The 14,063-nt window shown below is 43.1% G+C and overlaps 1 protein-coding gene across 1 annotated transcript in view; it reads left to right on the top strand.

Moving 5' to 3' along the window:
• Positions 1-1,749: 1,749 nt before the first annotated feature.
• Positions 1,750-14,063, top strand: part of tmem184a (transmembrane protein 184a) — a 57,459-nt gene continuing 45,145 nt past the window's right edge. The window contains exon 1 of the mRNA XM_055651354.1: positions 1,750-2,007. The gene's annotated coding sequence lies outside the window, so the exon portion shown is untranslated. The remainder of the gene's footprint in view (positions 2,008-14,063) is intronic.

Here is a 14,063-nt window from a genome sequence, read left to right as displayed (position 1 = left end):
TAATGATTTATTAGGAGATGTAACGGAAAACTATTTCCCTTGAGGGTGCACCTATCTACTTCAGATTAAGGAACAAAATCAGGAATCCATTTTCACAGAAAAAGCTGTGAAAATGTGAAACTCGAACAAAATACCATGGCGGCACTGGGAATGGGAATATACTTGTGTCAGGTCTACCCTCAACCTCCAGAACTCCAGAGAAAACATTGCAAGTCTGTCCAATCTCTCATTTTAGTAAACAAACCTCCAATCCAGTTATTTTTCTGGTAAACCTCTTTTGTACCCTCTCCAAAGACTCCGCATCCTTCTTATAATTGGGGGACTAAAACTGCACACAATAGTCCAAATGCAGCCTAATTTAGGTCCAGTATGACTTCCTACCTCTTATACTCAATGACACAACCAATGAAGGCAAGCATACAATACACCTTTTTAACCACTTTGTCTACTTGCTTTCTTTCTTGCTTCAAATTTCTTAAAGACCCCCATCTGATATCATATAACTTACATATGCTTCCTTTTACTCTTTGCTCTAATTTACCTCTTTGGTCATCCAAGGTTCTCTTACCTTGCCATCCTTATCCTTCCTATTTACTGTGCCAGTCTTGAACTGGGATCAGCTGGCTTTTAAACAACTTCCACATATCAGATGTGGACTTACCCAATAACAACTGCTCCCAATCTACTCTCCATGGCGGTTGCCTAATAATGATATGATCTCCCTAACCCCAATTTAGTGATTTCTCACAAGATCCAGACATCCTTATTCACAACTATCTTAAAATCTATGGAATTGTGATCACTGTTCCTACAATGCTCTTCCACTAAAACACAAGGCTCATTTCCCAAAACAAGGTCCAGTATGGTCCCTCCTTATGTTGGACTATCCACCTGTTATTTAAAACACATGGTTGAGAATATGACACAGTTGCTGCCTTACAGCGCTGGAGATTTTGATTATGGGTGCTGTCTGTACGGAGTTTGTACGTTCTCCCCTTGTCCTGCGTGATTTTCTCCGGGAGCTTCAGTTTCCTCCCACACTCCAAAGACGTACAGGTTTGTAGGCTAATTGGCTTGGTTAAATTGTCCCCAGTGTGTGTAGGATAGTGTTAATGTGTGGGGATTGCTGGTTGGCATGGACTTGGTGGACTCAGTCTGAAGAAGGGTTTCGGCCCGAAACGTCACCTATTTCCTTCGCTCCATAGATGCTGCTGCACCCGCTGAGTTTGTCCAGCATTTTTGTGTACCTGCCATGTTTCTATGCTGTATCTCTGAACTAAACTAAACTTATATAAATGGGAAGGGGTGATAATTTGAAATTGTTATTATTATAATGCGAGGTCTGTAAGTACGTAGATTGTACTTGAGACACTGTTCCTTGAGCATACAGTCGGGTTTAGTGAAAGTGAGACTAAAGAAAGACATGTCACAGTGTGATGGACAAGAAAGTATAACCTTGTTTTTGTATTCTATCCCTCGACTAATCCCAAGTGTCACCATGTTCACCTGTTTTGTTGATTTTAAGGATCAGTGCATGCACGCTCCAGGGTCCCCCTATGCCTCCCAGCAAGGCTATGCCTTTGTTTCACCTTCCCAGAAGCAATGCCTCCCAGTTTCCCACTTTGTCATCTCTCCATGCCAGGTCGAGATGATGAGAACGGCGCATGCGCCGGGAGCCCGGGTGACCTCATGCGGCGGCGTCCCACCTGGGCCCGCCATCGCGCAGGCGCCTCAGGTGAGGTGGAGCTGTCGCTGGAGATGGCGACGGTCACAGCCACCGGCTCGCCGGCTGCTCTTTAAAAATAAAATCACGCTTAATGCCCGAGAGACTCCCGAAACACTTAGTGAAAGTACACTTCTGTGCCTAAGGCTGTTGGAGGATTGCTGTCCACCTGTCCGGGAATTGCCACCTTCGACCTCGGCCACTAGGATGTGGCGGAAACGAGCAGCACTTGGCAGCAGCACCTTCCACACTCTGCTCTGATCTGCGACTGAGCCCGTTTAAAGGTTGGTTCCTGCTTCCCGTTGGGTTTATAAGTATATATATATACACACACTTTTGTGGTGGTTTCCTGTAACTTTTATTTCCCAGTGTAAAGATTCAGCGAAGAAGCATATTTATATATACAGTGTCCTCCATAATTTTTGGGACAAAGACCCATCATTTATTTATCTTCCTCTACTCCACAATTTGAGATTTGTAATAGAAAAAAATCACACATGGTTAAGGTGCACATTGTCAGATTTTAATAAAGGCAATTTTTATACATTTGTTTCACCATGTAGAAATTACAGCAGTGTTTATACATTGAAGAATTGAATACATTTTATTAGCCATGTATGTATACGTGCAAGGAATTTGTCTTGGTGCTTTGCTCACAAGTAATAACATGATATACAGTAGACAATTAAAAATAAAACATAATTTACATATGTGAAGAATGAAATAAAATACCAGTGCAAAAGGAGAGTCTACGGACTTTTGGCTGTTGAGTAGAACTACTGCTTGTGGAAAAATGCTGTTTTTATGTCTGGCTGTGGCGGCTTTGACAGTCCAAAGTCGCCTTCCAGAGGGAAATGCTTCAAAGAGTTTGTGGCCAAGGTGAGAGGGGTCAGAGATGATCTTACCCGCTCACTTCCTGGCCCTTGCAGTGTATAGTTCATTGATGAGGGGGGAAAGGTTGCAGCCTACAGCCTTCTCGGCTGATCGAACAATGCGCTGCAGCCTCTGGATGTCGTGCTTGGTGGCTGAGCCAAACCAGACCATGATGGAGAAGGTGAGGCCAGACTCTATGATGCCAGTATGAAGCTGGACCATCATAGCCTGTGGAAGATTGTGTTTCCTCAACTGCTGCAGGAAGAACATCCTTTGTTGGTACTTTTTGACTATGTAGTTGATGGTGGCCTCCCATTCAAGGTCCCTGGATATGATGGTTCCAAGGAACTTAAATTACTCCACAGATGTGACTGTGGTGTTGTTGATTGTGAGTGGGGGGGAAGGGAGAGGGTGCTCTCCTAACGTCTACAGTCAATTCCACTGTCTTAAGAGCATTGAGCTCCAGGTTGTTACAATGGCACCAGGACGCCAGCTGTATCACTTCCTGCCTGTAGGCAGATTTCTCCACATCCTGGATGAGTCCAATCAGAGTTGTTTCATCTGCAAACTTGAGAAGCTTGACAGAGGAGTTTGTCTGCCTTCGATTTTCCAGCATCTGCATTCCCTTCTTAAAAGCTTGACAGAGGAGTCTGTGGAGGTGCAGTTGTTGATGTAGAGAGAGTAAAGGAGAGGGGAGAGTACACAGCCTTGCAGTGCTCCTATGCTGAGGGTCAGTGGGTCTGGATGTGATTTCCCAGCCTCACATGCTGCTTCCTGCTTGTTAGGAAGTTGATAATCCTCTGACAGAGGGGTTCAGGCACAGTCAACGGGGAGAGTTTGGAGTATAGTATCTCATGCACACTGGTGTTGAATGCAGAGATAAAATCCACAAACAAAATCCTTGCATAGGTCCCCTGGCAGTCTTAAGTGCTGGAGGATGAAGTGCAGGCCTAGGTTGACTGCATCATCCACTGATTTATTGGCCCGGTATGCAAACTGCAAGGGGTCCAGCAGGGGGTTATGATATTTTTCAGATGGGCCAGCACAAGTCCTTCAAGGGTTTTCATGATTACAGACCTATAGTCATTAAGACCAGTAATCCTTGGCTTTTTGGGTACGGGAACAATAGTGGAGACTTTGAAGCAGGGAGGGACTGTGTAAGGTTGAAAATGTCTGTGTAAACTGGTGCCAGTTGTTCGGCACAGAAACTGAGGGTAGAGGGGGAGACAAGTCAAGTTTATTTGTCACATACACATCCGAGATGTGCAGTGAAATGAAAGTGGCAATGCTCGCGGACTTTTGTGGAAAAGACAAACAACCAAACAACCAAACAAATTATAAACACAATCATAACACGCATATTCTTTTACATAATAAATAATGGAAGGAAAAACGTTCAGTAGAGTTAGTCCCTGGTGAGATAGGCGTTTACAGTCCGAATGGCCTCTGGGAAGAAACCCCTTCTTAACCTCTCCGTTCTCACCGCATGGCAACGGAGTCCGTTGGAGACATGTCTGGTCCTGGAGATTTCTGGCTTCTCTGCCTCCTGAATAGCTTTTCCACCTCCTCAATTGCTACTGTTGGTGATGGAGAAGTGGGCAGATTGATGTTGGGCAGCAAGGAGGGGGTGGGTAGTGGACAAGGCTGTACATAACCCCCACCCATTTCAGGGCACCATAGTGTTTGGGACACAACAATGCCATGTAAATGAAAATAGTCATGTTTAGTATTTTGTTGCATATCCTTTGCATGCAATGACTGGTTGAAGTCTGCGATTCATGGGCATCACCAGTTGCTGCTTGTCTTCTCTGGTGATAGCTTATACTCGTTTTGGGGGTTAGTGCCCTTCAGTTTTCACTTCAGCATATAAAAGGCATGCTCAATTGGATTCAGATCAGGTTGACTTGGCCACTCAAGAATTGACCATTTTTTAGCTTTGAAAAACTCTTTTGTTGCTTTAGCAGTATGTTTGGGATCATTGTCTTGCTGTAGAATGAACCGCCGGCCAATGAGTTTTGATGCATTTGTTTAAACTTGAGCAGATAGGATGTGTCTACACATTTCAGAATTCATTATGCTACTACCATCAGCAGTTGTATCATCAATGAAGATAAGTGAGCCAGTACCTTCAGCAGCCTTACATGCCCAGGACACAACTCCCTGGCGACTGTTTTACAGATGAGGTGATATGCTTTGGATCTTGGGCAGTTCCTTCTCTCCTCTATACTTTGCTCTTGCCATCACTCTGATATAAATTAATCTTCGTCTCATCTGTCCACAAGACCTTTTTCCAGAACTGTGGTTGCTCGGGGAGCGACGGACGGACGATGTATAAATACAGCTGTAATTTCTACATGGGGGGGAAAACCAAAACGTATAGAAATTGGTCTTTATTAAAATCTGACAATGTGCACTTTAATCAGATGTGATTTTTTTTTTTCCATTGCAAATCTCAAATTGTGGAGTACAGAGGCAAATAAATAAATGATGGGTCTTTGTCCCAAACATTATGGAGGGCACTGTACACACGCTGATTTTTTTTTCTTGTTTATTATATGTTTTCAGAGTACTATGTTTACATATTCTGTTATGCTGCTGCAAGTAAGAATTTAATTGTTCTATCTGGGACATATGGCAATACAACGCTTGTGATTCTTGGCTCTTCAATGTGACACGACACCAAGTCTTGTTGCAGAGATAAAACGCCCACAGTTTGTATTTAATGAGAATTGTCACGCACAAAATCGAGAGCAGTCCCTCGCACATTTACAGCTCTCGCACATTTAAGGGTTTTCAACGTTTTGAGTCATTTAAAGTGGTGTCGCGTGCGATATGCAAGGAAATTTATTGCTCGGTGCTTCCTGTTCATCTGTGCCTGTTCCTCAACAACATTTACAACTTCTCCAAGATCCTGCTGTTGTCAAAGTCTAACTTTTCATGCAATACTACTGCAAGATGGAGACAGTTCTGTAATAAATGCTGAAATTCTACATGAAAATAACTACAGTGAAATCAAGTATACACTTTTCGTGCTTTGCCCCTTTACACTTAAAAGAGCTCTATGATATTTGCTTAAAACGAGGCATTTGATTGTGAAAGTGCTTTACAATGTCCCGTGAGAAACCAGAACCACCACTATGAGAAACCAGAACCACCACTATACAACTAATAATGATTGGGTTAGGTGATTCTTACTGGTTAAGAATTGTGACTCATTTATGAGGTCTTGAAAATAATCAAAATTGTATTTAGTTGGATACTTCATTGCCTTGAGTTATATTTTGTAACATTACCTTTTGAGGACTGATTGGATATTGTTGAGTAATTGGAAATTTTAGTTTGAGGAAAAAATACATCAATGTACCCTGCAGATTATATTTTTATGTCAGTAATTGATTTGTCCATTTTCTGTTGTGCAAAATGCAGAATAGGAAACAAGTTTGTTAAGATTTTTTGGTGTCTGTTTTGGCCCAGAACACCTGCTTGGGAATCAAATTCATGAATTCAAGCAACACACCAAATATTATTAAAATGTGCTGACTTTCATCATTGGATTGTAGAACAATTACAGCCACAAAAATAAAGTCATTCAGCCCACCATGTGCATGCTAACACTCTACTGGAGCTACCCTGCAGTTGCACCCACAAACTCTTCCTTCATGGCTTTGCTCCACCTTATATTTACTCTGAAGGCCACATTAGACCTGCCTCACCATATCTACAGGAAATACATTTCAGATTCCAGACACAAGCTGTGTAAACAAAAAAAGATCCTCATATCATTTGAAAGTCTTCATTTTATACCTGTAATCCTCAACCTAAGGCAACAGCCGTCCTGAAAATTTCATATATTTCTAATTAAATATTCCCTCGGCCTTCTCTTTCAAATAAACTGTCCACACCTTTCTAATTTATCTTTGCAATTGTTGTCCCTCGTCACAGGAACCATTTTGGTCTTTTTTGGATATTCTCTCATTCCTTCCTATCCTTTGGATTATGTGACAATAGGTGCAGGAGTAGGCAATTCGGCACTTCGAGCCAGCACCATTATTCAATGTGATCATGGCTTATCATCCCCAATCAGTACCCCGTTCCTGCCTTCTCCCCATATCCCCTGCCTCCGCTATCTTTAAGAGCCCTTTAAGATTGTAGTACTCACAATCAAAGATGATAGAGCAAACACCTTTATCATCGTTGCTCATAATGGAGGACTGTACTACAATTGAAGCCACATCAGTGTTTTATATAACTTACCTCATTTTACATTGAGTCAATGGACATAGCACAGAAGTGTGTGCCTTATTTACAGTTTTTAGACCATGGACAAAACATATAGGTGTCTGCCTTATTTACTGTTTCTCAACTAGTCCTGCCATTTTCAATAATTTGTACACCTATTTTAGAATAGTATTCTTTATTCTATGATGTCTCTCCTCAATCTTCTAAATGAATGTATCACTCCCACTTCTGTGCACTAAATTCAACTGCATTGCTTATTTCACCAGTTTGTTTATATCTGGCTGCAGTCTATTGCATTCCTCTTTATAATTCGCAATATTACCAAGCTTTGTGTCATGTGAAAATTAAGAAATTATGGTTTGCATCCCCAAGTATCAGTTGAGATCAGAAAAAAGATGGACACCCACAGCAGGTCAAACAGCATCTATTGAAGCCAAATAGAATTTCAGGTTGTAGTTTCATCAGAATTCAAGTCTAATCATCAATATTCACCACAGAAGCAGTTGCCATAGCACCAATCCTTGAGAAATGCTACTATACATGTTTCTCAGGAGAACTAACCATTGACCATGTCACTCTTTTATCTGTTGCTTAGAAAGGAAAATAAGAAGATGGCTGATCAATTAAACGGGTACTAGTTCACACCGGGTTACGCGGGGTCGGTTTTTGAGAACTGTTTGTAAACTGAACAGTTTGCAAGTGGGAAATGTAACCACCCAAATATCAATTAAAACATAGGCCAGGCAAAAGCAACTTAAACCATAGCAATTACTTGCAACCATTATGGCCTGTCCCACTTAGGCGACTTTTTAGGCAACTGCAGGAGACTATGCAGTCGCCACATGTTTGCAGGTAGTCGCCGGGGAGTCGCCTTCATGGTCGCGAGGAATTCCCGCATTCTGGGAACTAGCTGCGGCCTCATTATGGTCGCCGCAAAATTTTCAACATGTTGAAAAATTAGCGGCGACTAGAATGAAGCCACCATGGAGAGTAGCGAGGATTCTCGTGCCGTAGGTGGGTTGCCAGGAGGTCCTAATGGGTTGCCAGGAGGTCGAAGATTCTCATAGGTTGTAGCCGGTGCGACTGATGAATTTCATTGGCTCATTGGGGGGGAAAAAAAGGTAAGCAGTATTCAGAACCAAGGATAACCGTCCGGTGATGTTAAATGTCTGCCGAGCTTCACAGCCGTGTATCTCTGGCTTCTGAAAAGTTGTCTCCACTCCTCCCCATCCCCCCCTCTCTCCCCTCTTTTAAAGGACTTACCATACACCGTGCCTTAGTTGTCTTAATTACAGGGCCAACCTTCCTGATCATCGCGGTGTGTGTCTGTATCACCTTGGCTTTGCACCGTGTGAATTTTTTAGACAGCTACCCCAGCTTACCCTGATCCCCGCCTGCATAACGGGCGGTGAAGGAAGCGATGTGTTTGTGTGTGTGTGTGTGTGTGTGTGTGTTCCACTCTGACAGTCGCAGTTCTAGTTGCTGGTTTTTCAAGGGACTGCCGGAAACTTGACAGTCACCGGCAGCCCACTGAAAAATTGCCTAAGTGGGACGAGTCCATTAGGATTTCTCTGCAAGATGCAAAGATATTGCTGTGAACTGTGTTTCCACATAATAGATGATGCTACACAGCAGCTGGCAAATTCATCCCACCAGTTTTTCAAATGCTTCCTCCTGTGTGGTGTAGAAAAGCCAAGTATTTGTAACTTGGGGAGAATGTGTTCACAGTAGTTCCAAGTAACATTTGGAGGAAAAGCTGTCCATTATGAATTGGGAGGGAAGGAGAAATTTGGGGAAATGACCATGAACAGGGCAGTGGAACTGAGCTATTGTTGGAGCTGCAGTTGACAAGTCTTTGGCTCCTCGTATTTCATTGGAGGATGTTAAAATAAGGTACTGGTGTGATAGTTGGCGTAATGGTTTTAATTTTCCAAAACTCCTTAGCCATTAGACTGGAAAAAAAAGAAATATAACATCAATTCAAAAAGGGAGGAAGAGAGAAAACAAGTAATCACATGCCAGTTAGTTTACCAATTGTTGCAGTTGAAACGTTCGAAGCTACTATTAAAGATATTAGCATTATTGGGTTAAAATATGGTTTTGTAAAGGGAGGTATTTTATCAATTTTATGGAGTTCTTCAAAAACACGCTGAGGTAAAGAGGAACTAATGGGTGTAACCATTCAGTTAGTTTAATATCAAAGGTTATTTTGACAAATAATAACTGAAGTAGAGGATAACATGTTGACTGGGATAGTAGATTGACTATCAGGAAAAGCATGCAAAATTGCATCTCTTTTTGGGTGGTGTGCCACATTGATTGGTAAGAAAGTATTGTGAAGTGGACAAATGGATATTGGTAGGTTGTGTAAGTGTGCAAAGATCTGGCAAAATTAGAACAATGTGCAAAAGTGTATAATTGCGAATTTTAGCCAAAAAGTAGGTATATTATCTAAATTGAAAGATTCATAATGGAAGCAGGCCCTTTGGATGTTTTGGAACATCTCAGATAGTTAATGTCTGAGATCCCTTTTTGACTGAGCCCAGTCAAATGGATGGTTCCTACCCCTTGTGATCAGCAATGGAGCAGTAAGCAAATGCAAACCACTCATAATGTTAAAGAGCAACTGCATGCACTATCTTCTTATTTTGAATTAACACTGCCTGGACTTATTTCAGTTCTTGATTGGCAAAAAAAAAATCAGATAGTTATCATCTATCTGGCTCTCTTTGTGCTTTGATATTTGAAGTGTTGAAATTCGAATGTTTAAACTGAAAATTGGCAGGAGTGTTGAAGGACATCTTTAACCTTTAGCTTCTGGGGTTCCCATATCCTCCTTCCAAAGGGCACCAATCATACCAGTGCCCAAAAAGATCACGGCGACTTGCCTTAAAGATGGCAGTCCGGTAGCATCATAATGAATTTCTTCAAGAGTTGGTTGTGGCGCAAATTACCTCATGCCTCAGTAATAGCCTGGATCTGCTTCAATTTACCGATCACCACAACAGGTCAACAGCTGATGCTCATGATCTCACTGACCCTCCATTGTACTGTGGAACATCTGGGTGATAGGAACACGTATGTCTGACTGCTTTTCTTCAAACTACAGCTTGGTATTTAACACTATCATCCCCATTAAACATCACCATGCTCCAAAACCTAAGGGCCCTTTACCTTGCTTTGCAACTGGTTTGTTGATTTCTTCATCAGCAAACCTTGAAGTGCAGATCGGCGACTGCATCTCCATTTCTTTGTCCATGAATACAGGTGCAGCTCAAGGCTGTGTGCTTAGCCCTCTGCTGTACTCTCTTTGTACCTCTGATGAGTGGCTAAGCACAGCTTCAATGCCATCAATTGGGTTGGACAGGCTAGATGCAGGAAGATTATTCCCAATGTTGGGGAAGTCCAGAACTAGGGGTCACAGTTTAAGGATAAGAGGGAAGTCTTTTAGGACCGAGATGAGAAAATCATTTTTTACAAAGAGAGTGGTGAATCTGTGGAATTCTCTGCCACAGAAGGTAGTTGAGGCCAGTTCATTGGCTATATTTAAGAGGGAGTTAGATGTGGCCCTTGAGGCTAAAGGGATCAGGGGGTATGGAGAGAAGGCAGGGATGGGATACTGAGTTGGATGATCAGCCGTGTTCATATCGAATGGCGGTGCAGGCTCGAAGGAACGAATGGCCTACTCCTGCACCTATTTTCTATGTTTCTAATCCATTTGTTAATGACACCACTATAGTTGGCTAAACTGCCGGTGCAGGAGATAAAACACCTGGTTGAGTGGTGCCACAAAAAAAACCCTCTAGTTTAACTTCAACAAGACAAGGACCAGATTGTTGCCTTCAGTTAGGGGAAGTCAACACCACATGCCAGTTTTTGTCGGTGGTGGAGAGAGAGCAGCTTCATATACCAGGATTTTAACTTCACTGATGACCTGTTCTGGGCTCAGCATATAGATGCAAACACTAAGAAGGATTGTAAGCACTTCTACTTTCTTAGAAGATTAAAGAGGTTTGCAATGCCTCTGAGTACTCAAACAAATTTTTTATGGCAATTCCAATGCACAGGAAGGCAAGAGGCTTCAGAAAGTGGTGGATTCAGCTTAGTCCACCATGGGCACAGTCCTCCTCGCCATTGAAAGCATCTAAATGAGGCACTGCCTCAAGAAGGCAGCATCTATCCTCGAGGATCCCCACCATCTGGGCCATGCCCACTTCTCACTGCTACCGTCAGGCAGGATATGCAGAAGCTTGCAGTCTCACACCACCAGCTTCTGGACAGCAACATTCCTCCAACTATCGGGATCTTGAATTAATCCTAATCCCACCTCGCCAATTAACATTACGGTCCGCCTCTTGCTCTACCTTGGATTTGCTTTTTCTTTTCTAATTATATTTTTGCACATTGTTTTCAAAGTCTTTTAGAATTTTATGTAATTTATGTATAATTTATTTTGTGCATGATCCTGATTCTATGTGCCTGTAATGCTGTCGCAGGCAAGGTTTCTCATTATACCTTTACCCCATCGTATCCTTGTATCAAACTTGAAACTTGAAGTATTTGATTCTGTCACAATGCTTGTGAGCAAGCTACAATCAAAGGACACTTAATATTTCCACAAAAGGAAAATATACCAAATGCTGGATATTTAAGAGGAAAATTACTTTACAAGAATAAACTCTTGCAGACATCCTCCTGTCTTAACTTGCTCTCCATTCCGTGGTAATTTATTGTGAAATTTCTCCACATGCCCACCACATTTGTGCCCATTGATGTGCAAGCATTAATACTCATGGAGCAGAGCTTGTTAAAAGAAACCCTGGCCTTGCTTCCCCTCAAATGAAGTTCAGTAATCTTGTGGACATTCCCAGCAGGATTAGACCCAAGTGTCGCTCCACTATTGTGGTTTGAGAACATGGATGCAATGAAATTGATGCTGCATGAGTGAAACACAAGCAGAAGATGGTTGATTTAAAGAGTACAAAGTATACTGAGTTCTGGAAGGGCAAACTGGAAAATAGATATAGGCTTCATGAAATGAGGTTTACTATCAAAGGTAGGTTTGTCTGACAGCTTACAAACTCCCCCTGCAGAATCGGTGAAAACCTTATGACCCTGTGATTCACCATAACGTGAAACCAGCACACTGCAGTCATCAATGCACACACCCGAACTGTGGAAGCTTCAGATTGCTCCATTAATGTGCCGTGATTACATTAATGATTCATCATGTATGTTAACTGAACCGGGCAAACGTGCTTGGTTAATGGAAAATAAGGCAGCAATACAAATGTTGCAATCTCATTTTTAATTCATGAAATGTTTTCAAACCACTTGCATTTTTGAATTTGTATGTATTCTAATGTGCAAGAATCTTTTGCAAGATCTTTATTTAATATTTTGTTTCCAGTTGCAATGGTGGAGCAGACTGCACCACCAAAGTCAGACTGCACCCAAAATCCCATGTAGAATCTCAGAATGTTGCAGTGCCATTTTTGTACATTTTGGTTTCACCATGTAGAAATTACAACAGTGTTTATACATGGTTCCCCCATTTCAGGGCACCATAATGTTTGGGACACAGCAATGTCATGTAAATGAAAGTAGTTATGTTTAGTATTTTGTTGCATATCCTTTGCAGGCGAAGACTGCTTGAAGTTTGCGATTCATGGACATCACCAGTTGCTGGGTGTCTTCTCTGGTGATGCTCCCCCTGTATTGCAGTAATCTTTAACATGCTTGTTTTGAAGGCTAGTCCCCTTCAGTTTTCACTTCAGCATATAAAAGGCATGCTCAATTGGGTTCAGAGCGGGTGATTGACTTGGCCACTCAAGAATTGCCATTTTTTAGCTTTGAAAAACTCTTGTTGCTTTACCAGTATGCTTGGCATCATTGTCTTTCTGTAGAATGAACCGTCGGCCAATGAGTTTTGAGGCATTTGTACTTGAGCAGATAGGATGTGTCTGTACACTTCAGAATTCATTATGCTACTACCATCAGCAGTTGTATCATCAATGAAGATGTATAAACAGAGGATAGTTCGGGAAGCGGTAGAGACGAGGGACGTAAAGCGGTGGTCCGACCAGTCAGAGGCCATGCTGCAAGATGCACTGAGTGATGTCAACTGGAATATGTTCGAAGCAAGTTCCAGTGACGTCAGTGAGTTCGCGGAAGCAGTCACGGACTTCATCGCAACAGTAACCAACAACATCGTCCCCACGGCAAGGGTAAGCACCTTTCCAAACCAAAAACCCTGGGTAGACAGGTCTGTTCATGTGGCCCTGAATGCTCGCACCACTGCCTACAACTCGGGCCTGGCATCAGGAAACATGGACGTCTACAAGGCAGAGTCCTACCGACTGCGAAGGGCGGTGAAGGACGCAAAGAGAAGGTACAGAGACAAGATGGAGTTACAGATGGAGCAGCAGGACACCAGAAGCCTGTGGCAGGGGCTACGGATTGTAACCAACTACCGGAGCACCCCTCCCTCATCCGCAAGTGCCGGCACCTCTCTAGCTGATGACCTGAACTCCTTTTACGTTTGTTTCGAGAGGGGCAACACCACTCCAGGTCTGCCGACTATCGACAATGCTGCCAGCGGGCTGGCTACCGAAGCTGAAGGGAGGAATGTGCACACATTCTCGCTGTCCGACGTGAGGAGGGCTCTGACATGGGTGAACACGAGAAAAGCTGCAGGCCCCGATTGCATCTCGGGGCGAGTACTCAAGTCCTGTGCTACGCAGCTAGCTCCAGTGCTCACTACATTATTCAACCTCTCCCTGGACAAGTCCGTGGTCCCTGCCTGCTTCAAAAAATCCATCATTGTACCGGTACCAAAAAATGCCTCCCCAGCCTGTCTGAATGACTACCGTCCGGTGGCCCTTACCTCGGTAGTCATGAAATGCTTTGAGAGGCTGGTGAAGAAACACATCTGCGCCTTCCTCCCTCGGAACATGGACCCATTGCAGTTCGCATACCGTCCGAACAGATCCACGGACGATGCGGTCTCCCAGGTCTTGCACACCGTTCTCTCCCATCTGGACAGCCAGAAGGGGGGCTACGTGAGGATGCTGTTCATAGACTACAGTTCAGCCTTCAACACGATAGTCCCCACCAGACTGGCCGGGAAGCTAATGGAATTGGGGCTCAACACCTCCCTGTGTGCCTGGGTCCTGGACTTTCTCACCACCAGGCCCCAGGTAGTCAAGATGGGAGGGAATACATCGAA

The sequence above is a fragment of the Leucoraja erinacea genome, chromosome 20, assembly GCF_028641065.1.
Source record: "Leucoraja erinacea ecotype New England chromosome 20, Leri_hhj_1, whole genome shotgun sequence".
In the NCBI taxonomy this organism is placed as follows: domain Eukaryota; kingdom Metazoa; phylum Chordata; class Chondrichthyes; order Rajiformes; family Rajidae; genus Leucoraja; species Leucoraja erinaceus.
This window is presented reverse-complemented; position numbering and strand designations above follow the sequence as displayed.